The sequence below is a fragment of the Lissotriton vulgaris genome, chromosome 4_1 (assembly GCF_964263255.1).
Source record: "Lissotriton vulgaris chromosome 4_1, aLisVul1.2, whole genome shotgun sequence".
In the NCBI taxonomy this organism is placed as follows: Eukaryota; Metazoa; Chordata; class Amphibia; order Caudata; family Salamandridae; genus Lissotriton; species Lissotriton vulgaris.
In genome coordinates this window covers 1572251393-1572279163 of record NC_141691.1, presented here as the reverse complement: position 1 = coordinate 1572279163, position 27771 = coordinate 1572251393, and positions in this window count along the sequence as shown.

The window sequence follows — 27771 nt, the reverse complement described above, 5'->3', positions numbered from 1 at the left end:
GCTGAGCAGGGGATGTCGGTGGGTATAGGTAAGGGCAGAGGGGGGGGAGGAGTGGATACAGAGGACAGTCCCAGTCTGTCAATACATGCTGTGACTGCGTCGTCCAGCGACCAAGAGTCATGAAGGTTGAGTAGTTGTGCGGAGGAGTATTGTATGTGGGAGGCAGGGTGACAGGCCCCTGGCCCCGGTCGGTCGCGGACGGGCGCAGACGGGCTTGCCTTAGGCGCTCCCGCTGGCTCGTCCGCTGCGCTTCCTACCGACGCACATATCAAGCGACAAACAGGGGAGCGTGGCCTCAAGGGGGCGTGGCCTGTATTCACGCCGGCAATGGCGGGTGCTGGAGATTCAAGGACCGCAACAGCGTTCAGTCGGCTGTGCGGAGAAAGATGGAATGAGCGTCTGCCCCAAGTTAACACAGGTGGTAATGCAAGTTTTAAAACACACAAAATTCGACTGAGATACAATTTTAAAAAGTAAAGCACGAGTACCGCCGACTCCCGGCTTCCGCCTCAGGAGTGGGTTCAGGGTGAGTGGGGACGCTAGTGGTCAGCGTCTTATGTGCTGGGCGGGGGGCGTGGCCTCGGGGGGCGTGGCCTGTATTCACGCCGGCAATGGCGGGCGCTGGAGATTCAAGGACCGCAACAGCGTTCAGTCGGCTGTGCGGAGAAAGATGGAATGAGCGTCTGCCCCAAGTTAACACAGGTGGTAATGCAAGTTTTAAAACACACAAAATTAGACTGAGATACAATTTTAAAAAGTAAAGCACGAGTACCGCCGACTCCTGGCTTCCGCCTCAGGAGTGGGTTCAGGGTGAGTGGGGACGCTAGTGGTCAGCGTCTTATGTGCTGGGCGGGGGGCGTGGCCTCGGGGGGGCGTGGCCTGTATTTACGCCGGCAATGGCGGGCGCTGGAGATTCAAGGACCGCGACAGCGTTCAGTCGGCTGTGCGGAGAAAGATGGAATGAGCGTCTGCCCCAAGTTAACACAGGTGGTAATGCAAGTTTTAAAACACACAAAATTAGACTGAGATACAATTTTAAAAAGTAAAGCACGAGTACCGCCGACTCCCGGCTTCCGCCTCAGGCGTGGGTTCAGGGTGAGTGGGGACGCTAGTGGTCAGCGTCTTATGTGCTGGGCGGGGGGCGTGGCCTCGGGGGGGCGTGGCCTGTATTCACGCCGGCAATGGCGGGCACTGGAGATTCAAGGACCGCGACAGCGTTCAGTCGGCTGTGCGGAGAAAGATGGAATGAGCGTCTGCCCCAAGTTAACACAGGTGGTAATGCAAGTTTTAAAGCACACAAAATTCGACTGAGATACAATTTTAAAAAGTAAAGCACGAGTACCGCCGACTCCCGGCTTCCGCCTCAGGAGTGGGTTCAGAGCAGAGCAGAGAATAAGTAAGCCAAGACTAGAGGCCTGAAAAAGTCAGCTAACATAAAAGAAAACCATGTAATATAAGGGTAAAAAAGGATAATGCAGGGATAACTTGAATGAAACAAAAATTGAATTCAAGTGTGGTTTGCACAAGAGGATGCGTATCCCATCCTCATTGCCACGTGGAAAGAAGATAGCAGGTAAGGGTGTCAGAGAAACTTTATTTCTCACCAGCAACACCAGCCTACAGGCACCAACTCCCATCCTGGAACCCAGCATCAACATTCCAATACCAACAATTCTACCCTAAGCCCATAAAAAAATAAAAAACCCAACATTAGGGAAATAATAATAATTATAAATAATAGGATTTACTGAGGTTAGCAGATCCCATCGGAGAAGCCCTGGTGGTCGGCACCTCCGGCTTACCAGCTTCTCCTGGACCCTGCAATGTCCCTCTTTTTGCCATTGGGTGCTGCTGCATGAAATGCAGATGATAAAAAAAACAGATTAGTGATTCAGATAATCTCCATAAAATTATTATGACAGGCACATGCAGTAACATAATAGTATTTCTATAAAACAGATCACCTATAATACTAGTTTCAAGTTTATCGAATATTGTTGAGTTGTTCATACTAATCCTAAAATCCCTATTCCAAATTTCCTTAAAAAAAACAACATTTGGAACTAATGCATTACAGTGAATGATCTTTGATTCTATTCTCATATCTCAACTCCCTTTATGGACCAACTCCGTCTCCCTTTTTTTCAAAGCATAGATGCATTATACACATCGCTGTAAAATAGCTTGGAACTGTATGAGCTACATAAACAAAGTCACTGAGAGAACGCGCTACTCACTGATATCTCTGATTCACTATAGTGACTAGGGGTGGGCTGTGAACTCTGCTCCACCAGAGGAGTTTTCAGAGTAGTGCTACTCCACACTCCGTTTTGAGTGTGGTGTTTGGACAAAAACTCCACCATCCACCCCATAGCTGAGTTTACCGGCGTCCACCCCAAACATTGCACACTGCATTATGTATTTTGTGTCCCTGCATTAAAGGCAGAGCTGCATATGGTCTTGGGTATTGCTGCTGTGAAGAATGCAGCTTGGTATGGTCCTCCTGATATTGCCATTAGCACAGAGGTGCTGACTGTACACTGGCAAGTGTCTGAACTGGCAATGGCTCAGTAGAATACACTTGAAGATGTGCGCCAGTCCTCTTCCAAAAGAAGTGGAGGACAAAATACAGTGGCAGCACAATCAGTGCAGAGGCCAAGTTGCACATATAGAGGACACAGTATATACATACGGCACAGCACAAGTAGTAGACACAGTATAGAGACAGTACAAGCAGTAAACACTTTAGATCCATTACAGCAACAGGGCTGCACAAGCAGTAGACACAGCATATAGGCCAAGGTATATATGCATAGGACACAATGCTCTTCATCCTAGTCACTGTTCTAGGGGAATTTCACTGCCAGAATACCGCCCATGCTGGCAAATAAGTATAACCCACCAGAAATGGATCAATAGCGGAAACCCACCTGTGAGAGCAGGGGGACTGAGTCACCAGGAAAGGGAGCTAGACCTCAGGAGCAAGGATAAGCACATCTGCCAGGGATGTCCATGAACGGTCTCCAGTTTGCAATGGATGAGAGGGAGGCAGGGATGAGACGTGGAAGCAGGCACAGCCCAGAAGACTGGTCCCCGGCTCATGCAGGGTGGCCCTCCCTTTGGTATTGCTGTCAGAGAGCAGTGCACAGGAGCCCTGCTATTCTGTGCATGTCCTGATCTATCAGGAAGACAGCAGTCAGTTGGTCTGCTCCCAGCTGAGCCTTCTGCGCAGTGTATGGGAAAGGAAGAGGCTGCAGAAGTGCAGGAAAGATGCACTTGGAGCCTGATCCGAACCAGTGTGTTCCTGAATCCTGCTGCATAATCAATCTGGGTGGTTGATGTCACCGAAAGCGTACTCTTACCCTCTGCTTGGCTGCTTAGAGCAGTAGAAGAGCCAGAGTGTACCCAGCAGTGGCGGTACCCGTTACGTGGATAGATCACAATGCCATTTGAGCTGCTTCTGGTGATGGTCCTCCTGATATCTTTGAGCAGATCAGGCAGAAGGTTGGCAGTGCAGCAGGTACTATTATTTGTTGTTTGGGAGTGTCTCTCAGGCACTCCCATACATGTCCGTCAGAAGCAATGTTGGGGACTGAAAGAATTATTGCCTAGGCTTCACACTTTCTTAAGACCTCATAATTTTTGCACTGCAATTTATTTACAGATTTTAATGTAGGCATGTTGTAGTTGTGGCATCATGATCTAATATAGAATACGCCGCCTACTCACGGAACTCTGTGGAATTTCGCGGAGTTTTTCTGCAACTCCGTGGATTCCATGGAGTGAAACTCCATGAGCTCTGCCCAGGCCTAATAGTGATAGGAGGACAGTCTGAAATGGTTTTTTAATTAAGAAGCCAAAGCTAGCACCAATAATTAGATTGATTAAGTAGCGCTGAGCACCTGCCTAGCAGAAACTAGACACTGGATAACATAATAATAACATTCCAACATAAACTAAACGTAAATTACCTCTGAGTGTGAGCAACATTCTATTCAGATTGTTTTTTAGGATTATAGAACACGAACACAACAAATAATTAATACTCACAGAGCTCCGGAATCTCAATGATAGCAGGTCAAGCAGGTTCTGTTCGCACTCCAAGATATCCGCCCAGTGGTGCATTAGCAGCTGGAAGGTGCGCCGAACTTGGCTAGTGCTCCCAATACACCAGCACACCTTCCCACAGCACAGCTGATCCTCCTGCAGGGGGAATCATCCTCCTGCTACCAGCATGGAGGGGAGGTGGCGATGTACCCAAAAATGAGTGTTGCCACCTCCTCCTCACTAAACATCAACCTAGGTTGCATACCCAAGTGGAGGTGCCACCCGCAAGGAAGACCACCCTCTGCCATGGTGCTCTTTAAGATAAAAAAGAAAAGGAAGGGAAAGGAAAGAAGAAATACAGAAGGGGAAAAATAAACAAAATGCAAAATGTCACAAAAAACAACAAAACAATTTCCCAAAAATGTAAAATACACAAATACACACACTAATTTGATAAATAAAAATGAGGGGTAGATAAGCTTTAAATGGGGAGGATTAAAAAGATTAAAGAAGGATTGTAAAAATAGGCCCTGCATCATAATGGAGAGTAGAAAAACAAGATGACCATGCCCATGTGAACTACATGGTGCCATTTGCATGTGATTTGCAATGCGAGCGAGCACGCACATGTGTACCACATAGTGCTATTCATGCACACATTACAATCCTAGGACACACTCCATGTTGCACATGGCAATGCGAACGGGTTGCCCGGCAAACTGCACACAAACGCAGAACTCAGCATAATTCGGCAGAATTTTTTAGCCACTTCAAAGACTTCTTCATAGTAGACTCTGAAAACTCTGCCCAGGTCTACTTCTGTGCACTTCAAGGACCCTTCTTTGAAGTCACCCCCACTTCAAATGCACAAGTGGATAGAAGTACTGGGGTTCTGACCCCACCAAATCAGACATTTCCGGACCTGTAACTGAACTCTGTCAGAAGAACTGATGTACTGTATATAAATCTGAAACTCTTCTTGATTGCTGATGTGGAAGATCTGCTTTTATACTGTGCTGCCCTGCTCTCCGATGCTCTCTAATCCTGGTGACCGAAAGCCCGACTCTGCCTTGCAACTGAAGTGACCTCCAATGGCATGTTGGCTTGCCTCCTGCTGCTTAAGACTCAGGGCTATCAAAGTCTTCACATCTGCTCTTGTGCCTGATTTACTGAAGTGGACCCAGATACTTTTACCAGAGAAATCAACGCATCTCCAGTCTGCGTCTAGCAGAACTGGTGCATCAACCCTGTTGCTGGAGTAAAATTGGCACATTGCTCTCGGAATATCACAAAAACCTTGTCCCCAAGGGCGTTCAATAACATAACTCCTATCAATGCAATGGAGAGACAAGCGGTCAAATTCCAGTGCTGAACCACCAACTTATAGAAATATTTTTTGGTTTGTGTTTTGAATGTATTTTACCCAAAATTCTCAATATAAAAATAAGGGAAATTCTTAGTAAACTTCAATGAGACAGTCACAACAGAGCAATGGACGGTGTCTGCATCAATCATGTACACAGAAAGTCCTCACACTTGCAACATATGAAAAAATGTGTGAAGAAAAGAATAACACCTCACGGGCGCACCACCCTCGGGGCAACTAGCAAGTATTCACCAGTTTATGCCCCCTTTCTCATCATAGGTAGTCATTCAATTCAAATAATAAAGAAGTGTCCAAAAACCAAACCGAAAAATTGTGTAAAGTGCATAGGAGCAATAAACATTCACTCCCTTATGTGACAAGAACTGTTAAAATCAACAGGCACACCTTTCACACAACTTTATTTTGAAATAGATTTGTTCTGTTGAAATAAAAAGGCTGGTAGCTTACTCTACATACCATAACCTACAATGTTTATTGCTCCTTTGCACACAATTTTTCGGTTTGGTTTTTGGACACTAATATTTGAATTGAATGACTACCTATGATGAGAAAGGGGGCATACACTGGTAAATACTTGCTATCCCTGGGTCTTGGGATGCAGTGGGAGGCAGCCAACCCTATACATGTCTGCCCCCTGGAGTAGGCAGACACAAAGAAGGACCGCCGGCAACCGCAGCCACATTCAGGACTGCAGGCTGTGCAGAGAGCCAGCAAGGGCTGCCGGGGTAGACTCCCCATACTGTTGTCTACATCAGCCAGCTCTGGGGTACTTGGGTAGGAACAGGCACCCCCTATCAGAAACAAAAAGGGAGAAACGTGGTGCAGAGCTGTAGCTTAAAAAGAGAAAAACAAAGGAAATCCTCATCTTCGCTTTTGCCAGCAGAGCTGGATAGCCACTGCTATAAATTTGACTGCTTTACAGAGACTTACTCCATAATGCTTTGTGGGGCCTTTTAATAAAAGAAGTTTTGCCCATGAGTCAGCCTGTGGTTGTCTTAAGACAACGGGACCACCACCAAACTGTTCAGCCAGATGTGCTCTGGCTTTACATGTCATCTTCGTGTTCCTCATCCTAAGTTGAGGGGACCCCAAAATCTTCACCTATTCATCTGTTTCCTAGCTTTCCCTTGGCTGGAGCATTTTCTCTCTAGCTAGGAGTAACTCAACCTCAACCTCCAGGGACGTTGTGTACGGTAAGATTTTAGAAGACCTAAAACTGTCTAATGCCCTGTTCAGGTGGTTACGCCCTCTAGGAGCTGATTGCAGGGTTACACCGCAATGATTTGTCACCATCCTGTCTTATAATGATGTCCTTAAGGGGTTGTTCTGAACATTACAGTTACTCCAACTATATGACCTGATGATTACCACTAATATATGTATTAGTGGATTTTCATGATAATTGCATATGTTTTTATTGACTCATCATTGTTTCAATTTTGACAATTATTCATGCCAAAGTAATATAGTTATTATACAAGGACTGTTGAAACGCACTTTATATGCTTGTCATCTATGATATGTTCCATCTGCCAATGTATATTTGTAAATTACTGGGTAGTATTTAGAGGTGTGTGTGTAATAAATGTACTTCTCCTTTTTCTTAAGAAAAAATATTCACTGGACAATCATTTATTGAGTGTTAATTTTGTGTCCCAGAGATTGGTGATTACTAGCCCACACCACCTCCCTTGAGTAGGCCTTGGACTGCTCTGCTTCGCTGCCCTGTAAGAGTAATGTGCTACAATGGCGTGTTTGGTTCCCACTGAGGACAATTGTGGATCTGTTACTTGTGATGATCACGCAACTAACAGCCCAATTACCAAAACTCAGTCTCTAACAGCACTTGTTTAGTGCACTGAATGATCCTCATCTGTTTATGGATTTTAACATAATGTCTGAAATGAGTGCAGATTTTCTGCAGGTGGCCAGTATATTGCTGACTATGTCTTCTATTTTGAGAAAGTCCTGCACAGTCACGTTGATGCAATGGTCCAAGCACAGCACCCTGAAATATCCACCACCTGCCATAGCCTAGCCTATATTACTGCCATTGTCTGTGGCAACCAATCTAATTCTGAAACCTTTGGGTCACAGACAATCAAATGCTTTGGTGTTACCATCTCCCATGATGTTTGCAGGTGTGTAGGAATTCTCCATAGTGAACATCACCAATGTGGCATGCTGTTAAATACCTTTAAAAGTTTCATCAGCGCTGAGACCTGCATATAGCTGTTGAATAACCCCCGCAAAAAAGATCTAATGTGCAGCGATACACTCAATCAGTTTCTTGGCAACTGGTCCATGTCTGTTGTTAGGTGGATAGTGTGAACATCACTCTGCTGTAAACTTGTCCAACCAACTGCAGCACATTGAGATGGAGCACTAAAACAGCAACTCAGGCAAAATAGGTCTGGCTGGGAACCTACCATTTTGGGCAGATGGCCACCACAATTTTTAAAAATCTCACTACTTCCACACAAGAAAAAGGGAGGAGGTCCAGTTTGAACATTTTAGCTAGCTTCCCATTGTACAAACATGCCACTGGGTTTATAGAGCCCGTCCTTCCAAAAAATGCCCAAAATAGGAGCTTGTTTTTATTTCTTTTGTAATGTCACTGACGCAAGTGACTTCTATGGAGAACAAGGAGGTGGTAGACTCAATGTGCGTCTTGGAGCACACTGACATTATATGCGATGGTGTCTCAATCTGAGACTTGTGCCATTTAGAGGTTGCTGATGCAGGTGATGCTAGTACACTGCTGGGGAAAGGGCTGCTTTGTGTGAAGCTGTCATCCTCTTCTTCCTTATCTCTTCCCACCCTGATTGGAGCTGATTCCCCATTCTCATTACCACTACCTGCAGCATTTTTTTTAGGATGCTCCTCCCACCATATTGCGTGTTTTTTTCCATATTGGTCATTTGGCCTAACCATGGGCGGAGTTCACATAGCCTTGCTACACCGAGCTCCGCAAAGCAGTAAAAGAATTCCCCCGCGCTGCGTGGTGTTCCGCGAACAGGAAGAGTTGCTCGTCCTGCCCATTTGCGTGACATTTCTGCTTTACGCCAATGTGGACTGCGTGTTCAGGTCAAAATATCACCTGAACTGCACCATGCGGTCATGCACGGGCATGGCCATCTTGTTTCTTATTCTGTTTATGGTGTTGGGTCCTACTTTTGATCCTTCTTCAGTCTTTGCAATCATTGCTTTCTAAAACTTTTTCCAATCTTTCTATATATTATCTTACCTTTGTCATCAAGAGTATATTTTGTGTTTTAAAAATGTTTTTTGGGTAGTTTTAGTGACTTTTGTACAGTTTTTCCCTGTTACTTACTTTCTAATTATTTTTACTTCCTTCTTTCTTCTCCCTTAATTTTCTTATACTTTCTACATTATCATCCCCCCTGCTCTCCCAGCGTCATGACAGAGAGCTGTGCAAAAAAGGCAGCAAAGAAGACCCGCTTCATTTCAGAAGGTGGCGCCTGGAACGGCTGCAGCTTGTTTTCTAAGGTGGAGGTGGCATTGCTGTTTTTTGTGCAGCACCACCACCCTACTGCCCTGGCAGCAGGCAACAGGCCTGGGTCCGGGTACGGGCTCCAGGACACACTAAAGACCTGGACAATGTTTTGCTGATTGGAAAACAATGTATAGATCGGCTTCTGACTAAGTGGTAGGACTCCTGTTCCTTACATCTACAGTGGTCCACCTGAGACACTTTTGGGTTAATCTTATGTAAAGTTTTGTTCACTTGTCTATATTTGTTCTTTTAGAAAAAGTAGTGAATCTAGAGGTATGTAAGGTATGTATGAGAGAATGAATGGTAATAGGATATGATAAGTTGTTAGGAGTGTTTCGCTTCAACTGCACTTTATGAAGTTTGCAAAAAAATCTTTTGAAAGCTTGTTATTTATGATTATGTTTTCGTGTGACAAAATAAATTGTACTTATGTATAAACAGTCAAATTGGAAAAACAAAAATGATAAATAGAAAAATAATAAAACAATGTCTTTAAAGTAACTAAAGTTCTCTCTCTTTTTCTATAGCATCCAACTTTACAATCTTTTTGATAGATTCTTGTGACAAAGTAATATACGTCTAATCAGAGGTACTCTCTTTGCTTAGTTTATTTTCCTCTCCCCCCTCTGGACCTAAAAATATTTGGGAGAACTCTTTCTTTGGTACGGGCTCCAGGAGCACCAGCAGCGGTTAGCGAGGGTGTGCCAGGCAGTGTATCATTGCTCTGTGTTCTTGCGTACCCAAAACAAGCTGCCCCACCGGTGGTCAAACATCCTGGACCCAGAGCAGGACCTGCTGGACCTTCTAGGGGTTGAGGTCACAGGACTTGGTGAGCAGCTAATTGTTGTTTTTATTATTGTGTGTTCTATGTTCTTGATAATATTTATTTCCCATTTAGCAAGCATGCTGCTCACATGAAGATAAGCTACATGACGTTTTCAAATCTTATATTATGTGATTGTTCTTCAAGGAAGGTGCTCAGGGCTACCTAAATGTACTTGTTTGCAAGTTTGCATTTGCATTCGCTTCGGGCGATTAGGTAAGAACTTAAGTTAAATAATGTAGACTATAGAGAAACTCCTTTACTTTGTTCTGTCACTACTAAGATAGTAGGTATTAGTAATTTAGTGGCAGTTTTCTTCCCATTTTAGTTCTTAGAAACTTTTTGTGGCTTGTACAGTGACAAGTAAACTAAACAATCTAGACATTTAGTTAAAGACAAAAATGCAGACTTAGTGAATTGGTCCGTCAAAGGGGGTTGAGAATGATTGCGAATGAGATCAGAAGTTAGAAGCAAATATAATTTGTTGCAATTTATTCCAAAGTCTTTGGAATGGGCGGGCTAGGCCAGGTAGCTTTAACAAATGTGGAATTGACAGGATGGTCCGCATGTTCGTTTATTACTAGTCGATATGATTTAGGAAAGTTCAATGTTATTGCAATTGCAATTTCCAGTCCAAAAATTGCTTTGGAGCAAATATTTATTTACCACCAATTATTTCTTGTCTCTTTAATTATGTCTTAGATTTATCAACATCCAGGGGCAAGTGGTTGTCTGAGACGGATGAGGGAGCTGGAAGGCTCCTCCCACCAGGAAGAACACTCCTCCTCAGTCGATGGCTCTGCAGGCCCCAGTAAGTCCTGTTGTTAATATGAATATATATTACCCTAATCTTTACAGCTCATTAATTTGAACTATTTTCAACCTGTTTCCTAGATTTATTTCTTCCCCAAATCCTCTTTGATTTACCCGTTTCAAAAGTCTTGTTATTCCTGTATTATCCTAGTATTTAATATGTTATTTTATATTTCTAGTGTCTGTATTTCACCTCAAACTGCCTCTGTCTGTAGCTTCCTTTCTTCTGTTTTGTTCAGTCAGCTTTCTCGCCCCCATATATATTTTGTGGACTGCCTAGTGGTGCTACTGTAAGTCTCAGAGAGCCCATTGGACCTTACTACTCTGCTAATAATACTCCTAATACTGCTACTCAACTGTGCCGAATGCGTACCCAAGTAAGGTATTCTATGCAGGTTTGTTGAGATGAGAACAAAGGCTTTCATTTACTTACTCATGCTCAATCAGTAAATCAGAGAGTGGCCATGGTTATGTTGGACACCCCAAAGTTGTGTCTTCTTATCTATCCCTAGTATTATTACCAGCAGTTGATGGTGAACTGATTACTGTGTACCATGGCTGGAACGAAGTATGAGGAGGATTGCAGCTTTACGTTTGCCAAAGAAGAAGACTTTATGTCTTTTTGCCAGCCCAGTTAGCCATTTTTTTTCTTTTCATAAACTCATTTTCACCAATAGCACTAGCCACTCAGTTCAGTCCCTAACACTACAGGTTGTCTTCTTGAGAGGCTTTTCAAAAATTGCCACCAAGAAAAACAAAATAGCCAACTGGATATTTTATAATTTTTGATAGGACATACAGGAACTGTCCCCAAATTGCTAGTGATGTGTGTGGTGTTTGTATTTCCAGTTTTGCTACGGGAAAAAATAAATAGGGAGAGACGCATATGGCATCTAAAAAATATTTATGGTTTTTTCTACCTGCACCGGCTGTCAGGGCCAGTGGGGATGGCGGAGCCAGTGGGGATGGCGGCACCATCCAGTGAGCAGATGCAACAGCTGCAAAGGGTGAGCCAGTGGAGGGCGGTGGTAAGTCATATTGGTTGCTCATTGACAATTTATATACTCGCTGCAAGGGTGTACATTGTACTGTTGAGAGTGAGAATAAGTTGTGAACAGTCGAAGACACCCCTTCTTTATTTAGCATTAGGATATATAGGGGTGTTGAGTAACTAATGGCCTCTTCTATCTTCAACTCAGCAGAGAAATTTTCATGAAGAAGAGTCAGGCCTTGATGGGTTGATTGGAGAAAAGGAAGGAAGGAGGAAGGACGGGTGAAATGCAACATGACTGGCAGAGAAGGATGCATGGGTCAAAGGATGGATGTAGGTGGCTCATAGGGATGCATGCATGGGTGGGTGGGTGAAGGAGGGTTGAACGCTCGAAGAATTTATGCCTGCCTGCGTGTTTGAAAGCGTATGGGTTAAAGGAATCCTCCAGACAGTTTGAAGGGTCAAAGCAAGGATGCATGTGTGGATAAAAATGTCAAATGTATGATGATGATAGGTTTGTTGAGAATGATAGCCATGTTTGAATGGATGGTACAAGTATTAATAGTGAAGACTGGATGAAGGGAATGTAAAATAATGTAGTTTCTTATATAGCGCACGTATCACCACAAAGGGTATCTCGGCGCTTGCTTTGGGAACCCGTCCTGGTTTTTCCCTGTGGGATAGCCCAGCTGGGCACCCCCAAGGTGAAAGCCAGGCATCCCGCCGCGGGGGCCGTAGTGGAGATTGAGCAAGCTATTGCCCAGAGTTGCAGAGCGTGAACCCCTTATTCAAGTAGGCACCGAAGCGAGAATTATCAGGTCCGTGGACATTTGGGCTCCAAACCCTGCCGCGTCGGGAATTGAACCCTGGTCCCGGGCCGACCTCTGCTTCTGGGTCTGCCTCCTCTAACCGGTGAGCCACACTTCTCATTCTCATTTACGTGAAACGTAAATGTTGACTGAGTAGCAAAGAAAAGGGTGAAGAATAAAAATAATGTTAGAAGAAAAATGCAGTGACAAATGGAAAAGTCCCTGGGAAGAAGAGTAAACAAGGAATGTTTGTTTATCAAGGTTTTTGATTCAAAGGTTTGAGCGAGGTAGTATTTCAGACTACTCCCTTAACTCCCAGTAGTTTTCAGGCACAGCATTATTGTGGACCCCTACCCTACCCACCCATCATTGCCTTCCTCCAAGGCCCATGCCTGCACATTGAATTTTGCCAGTGTCAGCCATGAGTGGCCCATCGGCTGCATGGCTACGATAGTTGTACTTCACGATGCTCCGAATATCATTCATATATTAGTAACTATTCATCTGCCTTATTTTTTGAGGGTGAAAGTGAAAGTTAACATTTGATTTTAACAGAGCATGGCCATGATAGGAAAGGAGAGAATTGTGTGGTACAACTGCCCCACCTGCAGACAGTAACCTAACAGCATAACGAAACATGTGTATTTGTAAAGCGCACGTTCACCACTACTGGTATCTTGGCACTGAATAACAGATGTTTGTTGTCACCCAACTCAATGGTACTCATTTTATCGACCTCAGAAGGATGAAAGACTGAGTGGACCCACCAGGATTTGAACCTGTGACCATGAGGTTGAACACAGGGCCCTCCAATAGACGCATTAGTCCACTGAGCCACCACACCCGGTTATGTAGCAAAGTATAATGATAGTCCCCGACACAAGTATGTCTGTCTAGGGTGCAAGCTGACTTGCAATGCCTACATGAATTTAGCTAAATGAAAGAGAAGAAAAATACTTGTATACTCCATAGTGGTTAATGCCTGGAACTGTAGTCACATCAAAATAGGCCGAGGAATCGAGTGCTAATGTGCCAAGTATATAAGTTTATGTGTTAGTGGTTGGTTAAAAGTATTGGTTACAATTTGTCTGTTTTCTTTCTTGACATAGCTACTCCTGCCCAACCACCATCATCTGACAGGAAGGAAAGAACAGCCAGGACCCGGTAAAGGAAGCAGGAGGCCGTCAGGGTCAAATATCAGAGGCTGGTGGTCCTGGAGGAGGAGGAGGCCACAGAAGCTGCAGCCTCCAATGCCACAGGCCCCACACAGGCCCTAGTGCCTCCAGTTGTATGGTGCTGTGGTCAGGCATCTGCCCAGTGCCATTTATCAACCCCTGTTGCTCCCCCCTATAGATTCAGAGCCTTTCAGTGATGCATACTCCTGATGATGGCACAAATGAACCCAGGATTTAGGAGCAGTTCTACCGCTTGGAGCTGCAGCTCTGAGTCCTAGCCCGCCGCTAGGTCTCCAGTCTCTTACCCCCTTTTTAATCTTTTGTTTGGTGGGTGGTACTTGTTGGGGAAAGGGTGGGAATGTGGGAGTTGGGAGAAATCTGATTCTTGTGGTTTATAGCATTTTGTTTACAGACATTTGTTTGGACAATTTGTAGTTTACTTTCTTTAGACATTGATTGGGGTTAGGGACTGGGGTGTCAGGTATTGTGGGCTTTAGTTTATTTGTTAGGGAAATATTTTTTTTATGTCTGTACATATTATTATTATTTTCACAAAAAGATTTTAATGTTGACAGCCGAATTGGCCCTGGAGAGTCCAGGGTTGCCAATATTACAAAAGACATAGTAGCAATATTGATGCCAACATTTTCAGTAAGAAAAGAAAATATTTTTGAGGTGAAGAATATCTTAGCAAAAATCCAAACAGTAAACAGCAGTACCATGTTTTCAATATATAGTCTAGGGCAAACAGTTCCCAGCCACCCGAGTCGAAGAAATGCATCAATATAGTTACATCTCTCTCTAAATCCAGTCATCACACCAATGACCCAATGATTGATATGGGGGGGTGGGCTCCAAATAAAGTCACTGGTCGTCCGCCCATCTCTTCCATATTTTAGGATGTTTCTGTGGGCATCCCCTCACCTTGAAAACAGGCATCTCCAATCCCATAGCGAAAACAAGGTCCCTTTTCCAGACCTTGACCAATGGTGGCAACGCATCTTTCCATGCCCTGGCAATATCGCGTTTGGCTAATGTGAGACCAAGGAACAATAAATGCTGCTTGCACCCATTGCCCCCTATTACCTCTGAGCTATGCAGCATGGCCAAACGTAGTGAATATGGAATATCCCATCCCAATACCTCCGAGAGGCATGTAATGACCCCCCTCCAAAACTTCGACAGCTCGGCCACACAGTGTGCATTAGAGTACCCTCTGCAACTGTGCATCGCAGACGTTGTGCCTAGTAAATAGACCCAATGGAGATATTTAAATTATATAAGTCTAAGGCCGGTCGCAATAGTCGCACCACAGGGAGACTCCAGCGCTTCTGCCCAATCATCATCTTCTGAGGAGCCTAGATCAGTTTGACAGGCGTCCTATGTTGTATTCAGTGTCGTGGGGCTATTAGTCATGAGTGCACGGTATATCTTGGTTATTTTATGGTCACCCAATTCCCCCATAAAGACTTTGGCATCCATAGGATTAAAGTCTGGATTGTCCAATTGATGAACAAAGTTGAGGGAGAGTGCACAGCGGAATTGGAGGTACTTGTAAAACTGCAAGCGGGGCATGTCATATTCTGTTTCAAGTTCCTGGAAGGCCTTTAAGGTCCGACCATGTAAGACCACCCCGACTGTAGAGATACCAATAGCCTCCCATCCCCCGAACACGGATGCAGTGACAATTGTGGTAGTAGTCTAGGCCTTTATACCATGGAGGAGCTTCCTTTGTCAATCTACCCCACCACCCCATCCTACGCAGTGCTGACTTCCAAGTCAGAAATAGTGTCCTGGTCGCAGGTTGTAGCGTTTTAAGCGTTGGGCCTGAATATAGAATTGTATCTAATGACGTTATGTCCATTTACCAACGCTCGACCGCATATATTGGATTTCATCTGTCCCTCTACCACCAGTCATTGGGGATAAGAAGATGTGAGACAGCATGGTATGCCTGGACATCAGGAGTTCCAATACCTCCACAATATGTAGATTGGAAGCAGGTTCTCAAAACCACTCGTGCTGAGCCGCCCCCCAGAGGAAATGCCCAGAATTGTTTTCATTTCTCTGAACCAGTGGGTAGTATTGGGTAGGGGTGGTTTTGCAGCTGATACACGAGGTGAGGCAGGGAAACTATCTTAAATATAGCAGATCTGCCAGAGATAGTGGTAAGTACGACCAAGAGCGCACCTGTTCCCTAATTAGTGTCTTTGATGGGGCTAGATTTGTATCCCATGAGGTTGACTGGGAGGCTGACAGGAACACCCCGAGATATTTAAACCAGTCAGGGACTAGTGACACCTCACATGTCCATCCACCCAGTTGGTCACCCTCATGTAATGGTCACAAGAATGATTTACAAGCATTCATGTAGAGGCCGGAGGTCTCGCCCAAAATTGTGCATTATCCTGAGTAGCCATGGGCCAGATCTATTGGGCTGGGTAAGGAAGAACAGCATGTCAACCGCATAGAGCGCTGTGCGGTCTGGAATCGCCTGTGACCACTCAAAACCAAAGACCTGAGCATCAATCTGTACCCAGACTGTGAGCGGCTCCATGGCGAGTGCAAATTAAACGGGGGATAGGGGGCATCCCTGTCGGATTCCTCGCCCAATGGAAAAAGTTTGTGAGGTCGAGTCAGCCACACAGACAGAAGCAATGATGTTGGTGTGAAGGAGGCAAGTATATGTAAGGAGGCGGGCAAATATTCAAATGGCCCAGGAGTGCAAACAGGTAAGTCTAGCTAAGCAAGTCGAAAGCCTTGTCGATGTCTGCGAGGAGAAGCACGGCTGGTATATCCAATCGATCTGCGGATGCAATGACATTATGCTGTGTCATAAATGGCATAAATCCAGCCTTGTCAGGGTGGATTAAATCTGTGATATATGGAACAATGCGATTAGTGATTACTTTAGCCAGTAGTATAGCCTCAACATTGAGAAAAGAAACTGGGTGGTATGAGGAAAGGAGTTTAGGAGGTCGACCTGGTCTTAAGAAAATAACTATTTCGGCATGTCACCAGTCTTGTGGGAGGCCACTCCGGTCCACAGCAGTATTAAGTGTTGCTAGATATTGAGCGGTCAGTTGAGACTCGTACTTTCTAAGGAACTTGCATGGGAAGCCGTTCGGGCCGGGTGCTTTACCTGAATGCATGTCGGACAGGGTATTTTGGATTTCCTCAACTGTCAGTGGATCATCTAGGTCTTCTCTCACACAGTCAGATAAGGTCCTCAGTGAGAATCTCCCTGGGAGAGTATAGATCTGTGAAATATTCAGCAAAACCGCAATTTGTGCTGGGTCAGTGAGTATCTCACTGACTGGGCCACATATACCAAGGATGGTCAGGGGGCAAAGTGTCTGTTGGCAGAGGCAGTGAAGTAGGGCACTAGATTTATCACTCCATTGATATATCGGACTGCGAGTAGCTAGCCAGAACTGTTTGGCTTCATCCAACAAATGGGTGTAAATGAAAGAGAGGGGCTCGTAATAACCCATAGGGAAATGGAGCACCAATATACTGTAAAGTAAAGCAAAATGTTTTCCCTATGGGAGGTATTATTTCCTGCTCCTAAACCAGGACTCAAAACGGCAAACTCAGTCCACAACATTCATTCATCTTGCATTTTGTTGGCTAGGAAAACACTCACCAGAAGGGAACAAAAGCAGTCCTGTTTATAAAAATATACAATTTATTTTAAATAAAAAACATATGAATTCCTATGTATAGCAGGTTAAAAACATGAAATACACAAATAAAACCACCTAATGTGGGTGTGGAGAAAGTTTTTCAGAAAAGACACTGCTATCTGTCTTAGTTATGTCATTTCGGACCCTCGTTTGACAACAATGGAGGAATAATATTCCTTTAAACCAGGTTATTTGTTGGTAACACCGAATATGACTTGATGTAAGTGCGTCAACGCGTTTTGGAAGCTTAGGTTGATAATGGCTTCCTTCTTCAGGACAGTCTCTATGTGTTTTCTCCACAAAATTGTATCACACCTAATGCACAAATAAAATACGGCTATTAGCTCCTGATTGAACAATTACTATCTGCACATATTTCCATAAGATCTCATAAGGACAGCTAAACAAAATTAGCACTCACGTATCACAACTTATACTTAAATCTGTATGCGGAAAAACAATTATGTCTATAAACAAGGGGCCTCTATGTACTCACAGGAGGCCTATGTGTACTCGCCAGTCATTTATATTTGTACATTCCCCTCAGTGCCAACATTCTAAACAACTAAGGTCAACTTCATACTGTTGTACACGGCCTTTTTACCATTGTGAATTTAAACATATTTGATGTGTTTCATTTAAAAAAACATGTCAAGTTCTAAAAAACATACATATCAAATTTCATTTGCTGCCTGTGTATACCACCAATATTTACTATTGTCATCTATCCAAAAACATTGTGCTAAAATCAAGAACCATCTGGTTAGTGTTGTCCACACCCTTCTGGCAGCCATTCAAAGCATTCATACACCAATTATGTCGCATTTTATTGTTACTGACCAATGCAGTTATGTTGCAAGAAGAAATCTACGTAGTTCGTAGTATTCCTGTAGTGGTCGCCTTCTACCACAGTCCTGTGTATAATTAGGAAGAGTACAGCATTAAGTATTATTTAGTAGCGTACCCAGGCATAATCAGTTAAGGGGCATTTGTCTATTACCTCTATATATAAGAGAACTTCAAATTCAATTCAGGTTTTCTAAGGATGATTCAGTTGTCATATTATCCGCAAATTCCTACATGAGTTAGAGAACCCGGGTTAATTATTTACATCGTGCGTTTAGTTATTTGCTACACAAAGCTCAACTTGCTATGGGGTTATGATAACATAAAGTTACCTTGCACACTTCTCATGGGGCGTATATATTTTGATGCCTCCAAGCGAATGTCTGTTCTGTGTTAGTGCTGAAAAAGATACATTTATTTTAGGAGAAGCATCTATTGTCATCATTGCTATATTGAAATTGCCTATTAAAAGGTCCTTACCGATAGTAAAAGCGATATGTTTCGAAAAAGGGGTCCTTTCACGCAGCCGGGTAGTATTATGCACGTGGCTGTATAACAGAATAAATTTGTGTCAATATATATTCTCGACACATGTTACATGCAGTTTGTCATGGTTACTCGATTACTGCAAGGTTTTGTCTTTATGAAGTACTCCCCCCATTAATCACTCGGTGTTAGCATATTCTAGTTCGCCTCGTTTACACCGCTAAATCCCCCCTGGTAGGTTTTACGAGTCGGATGATTTTCTTACCTATTGGTTACACACGGCTGTCTTTCCCGGACTGCAAACGTGGCGTCTTTACGATCACCGCTCGTATAGTAGTTTAAAGACTCAAGGAGCGCAGACTGTCGCTTTTAAACCACGTCATGTAATCACGTGGTTCTGAATTCTATCGTCGCGGCAAGCCGTCACTGTGTGCGTTCTGTTTCCCCTTTTTTTTAAAAAGGAGACAGGTTGCGTTTTCACTCTAACCAAAACTTTATTGTTCATTATTTATTGATGTGCATCTTGTTAGTTTGACCCTATTGATTCCGCACAAAATATATATACACGCACAAAATATATATACACGCGCGGCTAATCCGGCCCATTCTAGTTGCTGTGCACATTTGAGCAAAGTGCAAAATAATAGTTTAGAGCCGCCTCGGATTCTATGTTATTTTGATCATTGTGGGAAAGCGTCTCATTTTAAACTGTACTAATGATGTCACCCACTAAAGGTATCACCTATTTATGTTTTTGTATAAACTTTCCTGGCTTAAAGATCAGAATGATCTCAATCCCTAATATCTGGGCTATGAAGTATTTATGAATTGAAGCACAGAACCCATGTGGTACATACCAATTTTTTCAGTGTATGTGCTCTAGTGCTATACCTATTTATTCTCATAAACAGTTCTACACTACTATTCTCATCCAGTCCTCTTTGGTATTAAGACCTCGATTAACAGTGTCTAGTGTGGAGATATACCACTGTTCTCTATTTTTCCTTTTTGTGTCAAGGTTTCCTCCTCTTTTGGAAGCTGCAATTCTCTCTATCACAAACCACTTGAATTCTGTATGTTTGTGTTGCAGTTTATTAAAATGATCAACCATGGGAACATTTTCTTTGTTTGTTTTGAGTGCGGATCTATGTTCCAAGAGGCGCAATCTTATTTCTCTGTCAGTCTCTCCTACATAGGCCAGTTTGCAGGGGCACAATATTATGTATACAAGATTACTGCTCCTGCAATTATTCAATGTTTTAGAAGTCATGGTGTAATTATTGTAAGTCAGAGTTTTTCCAACAATGCAGTTTTCGCATATTGAGCAATTGCTGCACTTGTGTTTTCCTACTGCTTTGGTACCATTAATTGTAAGCTGATTGGTTTGGTTATGCTCCCTGTATGTGTGGACTAAATTCTGACGAATATTTTCATTGCGCCTAAACGCAAAGATAGGTTTCAGGAGTTTGTCCTCTTTTCCATCATTTAAGATGTGCCAGCTCAAGTGAATTGCATTTTTCAATTTATTGCTGATATTTGAAAACTGGCTCACAAATACTAATTTAGAGTCAGTCACAGAGTGTTTCTTTGAGACAGAGTCTGGGTGTATCATGCTGTCTCGGTTATAAAATCGTGCTCTTTTACACAAATTCTTAATAAGTTTTTTGGGATATCCTCTGTCCTGTAGTTTGTCACTCAGTTTGTTTGCATGTTTCAGGTATTCCTCCATATTGGAGCAGTTCCTCCTGAGCCGAAGGAACTGCCCAAATGGGACATTGTCTCGTTGGGAACGGGGGTGATAACTACTGTAGTGCAGTAGGGTGTTTTTGTCAGTGGGTTTGGAATACAGTTCCACCTCTAAAATGCCATTCTTGTTCTTTATGGTAATGTCCAGGAATTTTACTGAGTTTCTATCATATATTGCTGAGAATCGGAGGTTCCCATCTCCCAAATTTAACCACTTTAGAAATTCCTCAAGGGTGTCCATTTCTCCTTCCCAAAAATAGAAGATGTCGTCAATGAAGCGACGCCATAATGAGATGTTCTCAAAGAATGGCGACACTTCATTGAACACATGCCTCTCCTCGAACCTGGCCACGTATAAGCATGCCAGGCTCGGCGCGCAGGTGGCCCCCATGCTGGTGCCCTTGCATTGGAGAAATAGCTCGTCTCTGAATAAGAACATATTATTTTTCAGAACTAGGGTTATGCACTGCATAATGAACTCCAAGTTAGCACCTCTAAGGTCTGCATTCCCGAGTATCTCTTCCACTACAACGATGGTATCATTCTGTGGTATATTGGTGTACAACGCCTCTATATCGAGGGTCACCATAATCTGAATATTGGGGTTGTACGCCAGTCCTTCTACTATGAGTACATATAGGCCCCTTGTTTATAGACATAATTGTTTTTCTGCATACAGATTTAAGTATAAGTTGTGATACGTGAGTGCTAATTTTGTTTAGCTGTCCTTATGAGATCTTATGGAAATATGTGCAGATAGTAATTGTTAAATCAGGAGCTAATAGCCGTATTTTATGTGTGCATTAGGTGTGATACAATTTTGTGGAGAAAACACATAGAGACTGTCCTGAAGAAGAAAGCCATTATCAACCTAAGCTACCGAAACGCGTCGACGCACTTACATCAAGTCATATTCGGTGTTGCCAACAAATAACCTGGTTTAAAGGAATATTATTCCTCCATTGTTGTCAAGCGAGGGTCCGAAATGACATAACTAAGACAGATAGCAGTGTCTTTTCTGAAAAACTTTCTCCACACCCACATTAGGTGGTTTTATTTGTGTATTTCATGTTTTTAACCTGCTATACATAGGAATTCATATGTTTTTTATTTAAAATAAATTGTATATTTTTATAAACAGGACTGCTTTTGTTCCCTTCTGGTGAGTGTTTTCCTAGCCAACAAAATGCAAGATGAATAAATGTTGTGGACTGAGTTTGCCGTTTTGAGTCCTGGTTTAGGAGCAGGAAATAATACCTCCCAAAGGGAAAACATTTTGCTTTACTTCATCCAACAAATCGCTAGCATATGTTTGTTGTGTAGTAAGCAATTGTCGACGTGCCACCCTCCTGTCCTCTCCTCTCCTCCTGCTCCACGTCAATTAATTAGGCGTCTGTCTGTAACAGCTTCTCACTGCATTGTTTATGTTGTGCTGTACAGTATGCAATATCCAACCCCCTGAGTGTAGGTTTCAGGGCCTCCCACAGAGTTTCTGGGGATTTGACCGTGCCTGTATTTTGGGAGACATAATCTGTAATGGCTGTGTGCATATGCAGCCTGTACTTTTCATCCTGCACCAGCCATGGCGAAAGCCGCCAGCGAAACGGAGAGCTACTGGGGTCTAGACACAGCTGCAGTGACACAGGTGAATGGTTAGAGAGACCTCTTGGCAGGATTTCTGCTGTCACAAGTCTGTGAGCGTGGGGTGCAGATATGAAAATGTAATCAAGGTGAGAGAAGGACTCGTGCACACCAGAGAAGTATGTGAATGTGTGATCTGTTGAGTGAAGTCTAGTTCAGGTGTCAACCCATCCCATCCCCTGAGTCAGTGATAGTAGTCTTGACTCCTGCTTGTCGACCGGTACCCCGCACTACGCCATCTATCTCTCAGTGGACATAATACATCATTCCAGTCACCCCAAGCTATCGTCAAGCCTGAGAGGATCTCTCTCCAATGTGTTGTCAGGTGCTTCACAAGGTTCCATGCTAGGGGTGGGGGCTATACATGCAAGAGAGGATGAGGGCTTTGCCGTATGGTGTACCAGACACTACAATGTTTCTGCCTTGGGGATCTAATCATGTCTTGTCTTGAACATATAGAATGCTATGGTGGATGAGGATCGCCACACCACGGGAGCCCCTAGTAAACCCAGGATGAAAGGTCTGGGCATATCCAAACCGTCCTAGACACAGTGTCTTATTGCCCATCAGGTGGGTCTCTTGTAAGAGCAGGACATTCACCTTGTAGAATTTAGCTTGGCGAAGTATGGCTCCTTGTTTGATCTTATCTAAAAGGCTGCAGCAATTTTAGCTAATAACAGGAAGCCCCCGCCCTTTGGTATCTGTCATAGCAAGTGGCATGATAGGTGATGGGACATACGAACGTGAGTTAATATACGGGTGGCATGGTCCCGCCGGGAACTGTGCATGTAGTAAATGGTTATGACACTGCAAACAAACAACTACTTCCCGTTAATCCCCTAACCCTCCCTCCCACCTCAATACCTCATAAACATTGAAGCATCTATTGCGGCATGGAAAGCATCCTTCACCCAACGGGGGTAGGATCGACTCCCTGCCAATGGATCAGATGAACATCCCTGAAACATTAAAGCGTCTAAGCACCAAGGGAGTATATGTACGACGGTATCGCAAAAAAAGGGGGACCCCCTCTTATATTACTTCAGGCCAGGGAAAAGAGGGGAGTTATCTATACTACTATAAAAAAGCAGAAACTTTCAGGCTTTGAGGCGGGTAAACTCGGGAACCACTGCGCCAATCTACACACCCGATACACAGTTGAAATCGGAAGGGTGTGTAGATGGTTATAGGCTACATAAAGTAAAAAAATAAACGTTTTTTAAAATTTTAGATTAAAAAAAAAAGTGGTCCCTCAAAAGTAGCACCGGCGGCGCCGTGCGTGGTCACGTGAGGAGCACGGGGAGGAGCGGCGTCCGAGGAGCAGCGGACATGGCACTGGGGAGGAGCGGTGACGTCAGGAGCAGAGAACCGGCGGCGGAGGAGGAGCGGCAGACATGGCGCAGGGGAGGAGCGGAGGTGCGAGCGGATGGGCAGGAGCAGCGCCGGCGAAGGAAAGGGCACTCATGTAGGGGCAGGAGGGGGACGGGCCCGGCGGGGTACTGGACGGGCCGGGCGGCGGTCAGGGAAGCCTGAGGACAAGAAAGAGGAGGCAAACGGTGCACTATAAATGTTAGACAAACGGTGCATTACAGGAGGAAAAGGAGGAAAAAGTGACGTGTAGCCACTTCACGAATACCTGCGTCCCTTGGGTGGAGTGGAGGGAAGGGGGTGGATGACGTGTGCATGAGGAAAAAGTGACGTGTGCAGGTTACAAAAGTGGGGTCGGCGGGGGCCCTAAAGCAAAGTAGATTACAGGAGGTAAAAATGGACGTCTGCAGGTTACAAAAGCGGTGCGGGAGGGGGCCCTGAAGCCTAATTGCTCCCGGGCAACATCGGGACGGGCTGCTAGTAATCTATACAATACTAAATATTTCTGTCATAGCCTATAAATCCTTTTATTTAAACATTGTTTATACTCATTCAAACAGAGGTCAGAATGCTACAGTGACACATATATTCATGTCGTTGTTATTTTTATTTATCAAAAGTTATATTTCTTCTTTTTTTTAAAGATTCTTTTCAAAGACATATTATACATAAACATTTCTTATTTTTCTTTTTCTTTTTTTTTTTATTAATTAAAGACCTGGTCATAACAGGGAATAAATACATTTCATCCAATCATATGTCTTAGGTTAAAAAAAGCAATTACGATTTAGATAAAATTCACTTTGTAACATCAATTAAAAAAACAGCAGTACATAAACCATAGAAGCAACAGGGAGGCAAATAAATCATTTACAGATATATACAAAATTATGATCGGGCGATATCCAACCCGTAATTGGTCTCCAATATTCTGTCCCCACTCCCTCATCACTCTTCCTCTCCATTTATAAAGTGCATATTCAATATTAAAAATCCCCAAAAGCCTTGCCAGCCACATCTGATAAGAAGGGAGTGATACATCCTTCCAACCCGCGGCTAGCAACAGCCGAAAAACCGCTACAGATATAAATATAAAAGCTTCATTTTATTTGGTAAGTCCTAAATTACTATCAGCTCCAAATGTCATTAGGGTAGAGGATAGGTCGATCTTAAAACCTAGCAGCCCCTCCCAATATTGTTCTATCTCTCCCTTAATAGTAGTTAGTTTATCACAATAATAAAACATATGTAAAAGGTCGACTTCCAGGCATCTAGGGCATTTGTCATCTCCTCTTTTCCCCCATCCAAACAATTTAGCAGGGGTGAAGTACAAATTGAAAAGTGTTTTATAGTGTTGGGCTTTTAGATTTGAGGACCGGAATACTTTACTTGATAACTGCAGGGATTCAGATAGATCCACATCAGGATCACCCAATTTGGGAGCCCAGGATTTTTCGTTTTTTTCTAGGTCATCATGCAAGCTAGCAATCAGACTCCCATATATCATTTTAACCTTAGATCTGCCCTTCAACAGATAGTCTATAATACTAATCTGGCCTCCTGGAATAATCCGGGACTGATATTCTTCAATACACCAGAAATGTGTAAATACTTAAAGGTCTGGTTCACTGGAATTCCAAATTTCTGCTGTATTTTCGAAAAGCTCAGGAAATTATTGGCTTCATAAATATCTCCTAATCTCACAATCCCATAGTCTTCCCATAGTGCCCCCATATTATCATAGCTAATCTGGGGGAAAGTGCTGGAATTACACAACGGGGTATAGTAGGTAATTTTAGGAATTGCCAGTGCCTTTCGAATTTTTGTCCACATTTCCCAGAGACTCTCAACTACCTTATAACACGTCTTCTTATAGTATCACCTGCTATTTCTGCGCAGTAGTAGACCGAATGCCTCTTTACCCAGCAACAACTCATAAAAGGAAGGTATATCCTGATTATAATATTGAGTACTAGATGTTTCTGTTGCTGGTTAAAATAGAATCGCCATCAGACTCAGTAGGCAGGCCCAATGATAAAATCTAATATTCAGAATCGCCAACCCACCCCTTAATTGGGGAAGTGACAAAAATTTCCCAGAACGTCTAACTTTACCATATTGCCAAACAAAGTTTATAAATGCTGACTCCATTTTTTTAACATAACATCATCAATCAAATAGGGAATTGATCGTAAAAGATAGAGTACTTTAGGAAGCATTGTAATTTTGAGTACGTTTACTCTCCCAATAATAGAAAGATGGAGAGCATCAATTCTCTTGAGTTCTGTGTTTATTGTTTTTACCAATGGATTAAAATTAATTTTTACAGTATCCGTACTCACAGAGCTAACCCTTATTCCTAAATAGACTGCTGACTCCTAGTATTTTTGATCTACTTTGGGGATATTATTTGTACAGATTATTACCGTTTTACTTTCATTAAGAAGATACCCTGACCCCCGTCCAAACTCCCTTGCAATACCACCCATCACTGCCATAGCTTCTTCCAGTTCTGGCATGATAATAGCCAGATCATCTGGGTAGGCTAGGAGCTTTGTTTCATAGCCACTACAGACCACCGGTTTAATTCCCGTACAATCCAATATATATCGTATCAGCAGGTCAATATACAACGCAAAAAGAATAGGTGAGCAGGAATACCCTTGCTGTGTCCCTCTTGAGATGCAAAAAGGTTCCGAAGAGCCTCCCATTAATTGAATCCTAGCTTTTGGCTGAGAATACATTGCCCTAATTGCTCTCATAATTTTGGGACCAAAACCCCTTCGGCCCAATATACCCCACAAATAATTCCACGCTACTCAATCAAAGGCCTATTCAGCATCAAGGAGGATCATGGCCATCTGTCCCCCCGTGACAACAAGGACATCAAACAATGAGATGGCACGTCTAATATGGTCTGTGGTCCCCCGACCGGGGTAAATCCATGCTGCCACAGGGAAACCAGACCACCAATGACCCACCCCCCAGCCTCTTGGCCAAGACCTTCGCGTATAGCTTGGTGTATGAATTTATGAGGGATATCGGGCGGTAAGAGCCCGGTTTCTCTTTTGGTTGACCTTTCTTATGAATTACAACAATGTTGGTCTCATCCCATGAATGTGGAACCTGGCCCGAGAATATAATGCCATTAAAAAGATCTAGCAAAATAGGAGCAATTTCCTTCTGCCGGGTTTTATAAACTTTAAGGGGAATTTTGTCCGGGCCCGAGGCCTTCCCTGGAGCTAACTCCTGAAGTACCTCTATTAGTTCCTTGGCATTTATATCTATATCAAGCTGTTGTATTTCCGTAGCTACCAATTGAGGGCCATTATCCCTAAATTCGGATTCCGAATAACCGGGTTGTGACTCTTCAGTATATAACTTCTGATAGAAGTTTCTAAAAACCCTTAAAATGTCTTCTGGCTCTGTATAGTTCTGAGCGCCCTCCTCAATATCAGTAATTATATTACTATTGAAGCCCTGTCTTATTTTCAGCGCTAGAGGTTTCCCTGTCTGTTCCCCTGTCTCATAGAGTCTACCCTTATACGTCTGGTAATCATCCGCTGCTTTTTGTGCTATCACCTTAAATAACTCCACTTTTATAGCCATAATCTTCTGCCAACTCTCAGATGCATCATTTCCTTGAATAATATCTTTAATATGGCTTTCTTCGCTCTGCACTAGCTGAGCAGTTAATCTCTCGTTATTCTGGCGCTCTTTTTTCTTAAGGTTTGCAGCGAACCTTAGAGTCTCTCTTCTGAGAGCGGCTTTAAATGCATCCCAGACGCTATTTCTACAGGCACTATACCGATGGATATCGAAAAAATCTAATGTCCATTTTCTCAGATGCTCAACAAATATAGGATTAGCTAGGAGCCTTTTCTGAAAAGACCAATTAAAATGAGTCCTAGCGGAAGTACCTGTGTCATAATGTAGGATTAGCGGATTATGGTCAGATAAAAGTTTTGGTAATTTTTTAATCGTAACCCTATTTAACTCCGTTGATGTTATTACGAAATAGTCCAGTTTAGTGTATTTTTTATGGGGACAGGAGAAGTAGGTATAGCCCTCTTTATGTGGCTCCTTATTCCCCCAAACATCCACTAGCCCATGTGAGTTCACCAATGAGCTTAAAGCCCGATATACCTTGGATTTGTGGCCAGCATACGTAGTTTTATTCATTAAATCAGCAGAGATATTCAGGTTTCCTCATAAAATTATTGGTGCTGGACAACTTACTAGCTCTAACTCTATCACATTAAGGTTATCGGGATCATCCCAATTCCAATTCCACCAGGGCCCATCTCCATAACTTATCTGACATCTGGCGTCTAGCTTTCACTCCATTGGATTTAGCCAGTATTGCTACGCCTCTGATCATTGAAGTTTGCGTAGAACAGGTCAGGAGATCATACCCCCCCTAAGTTTGAGTAGGT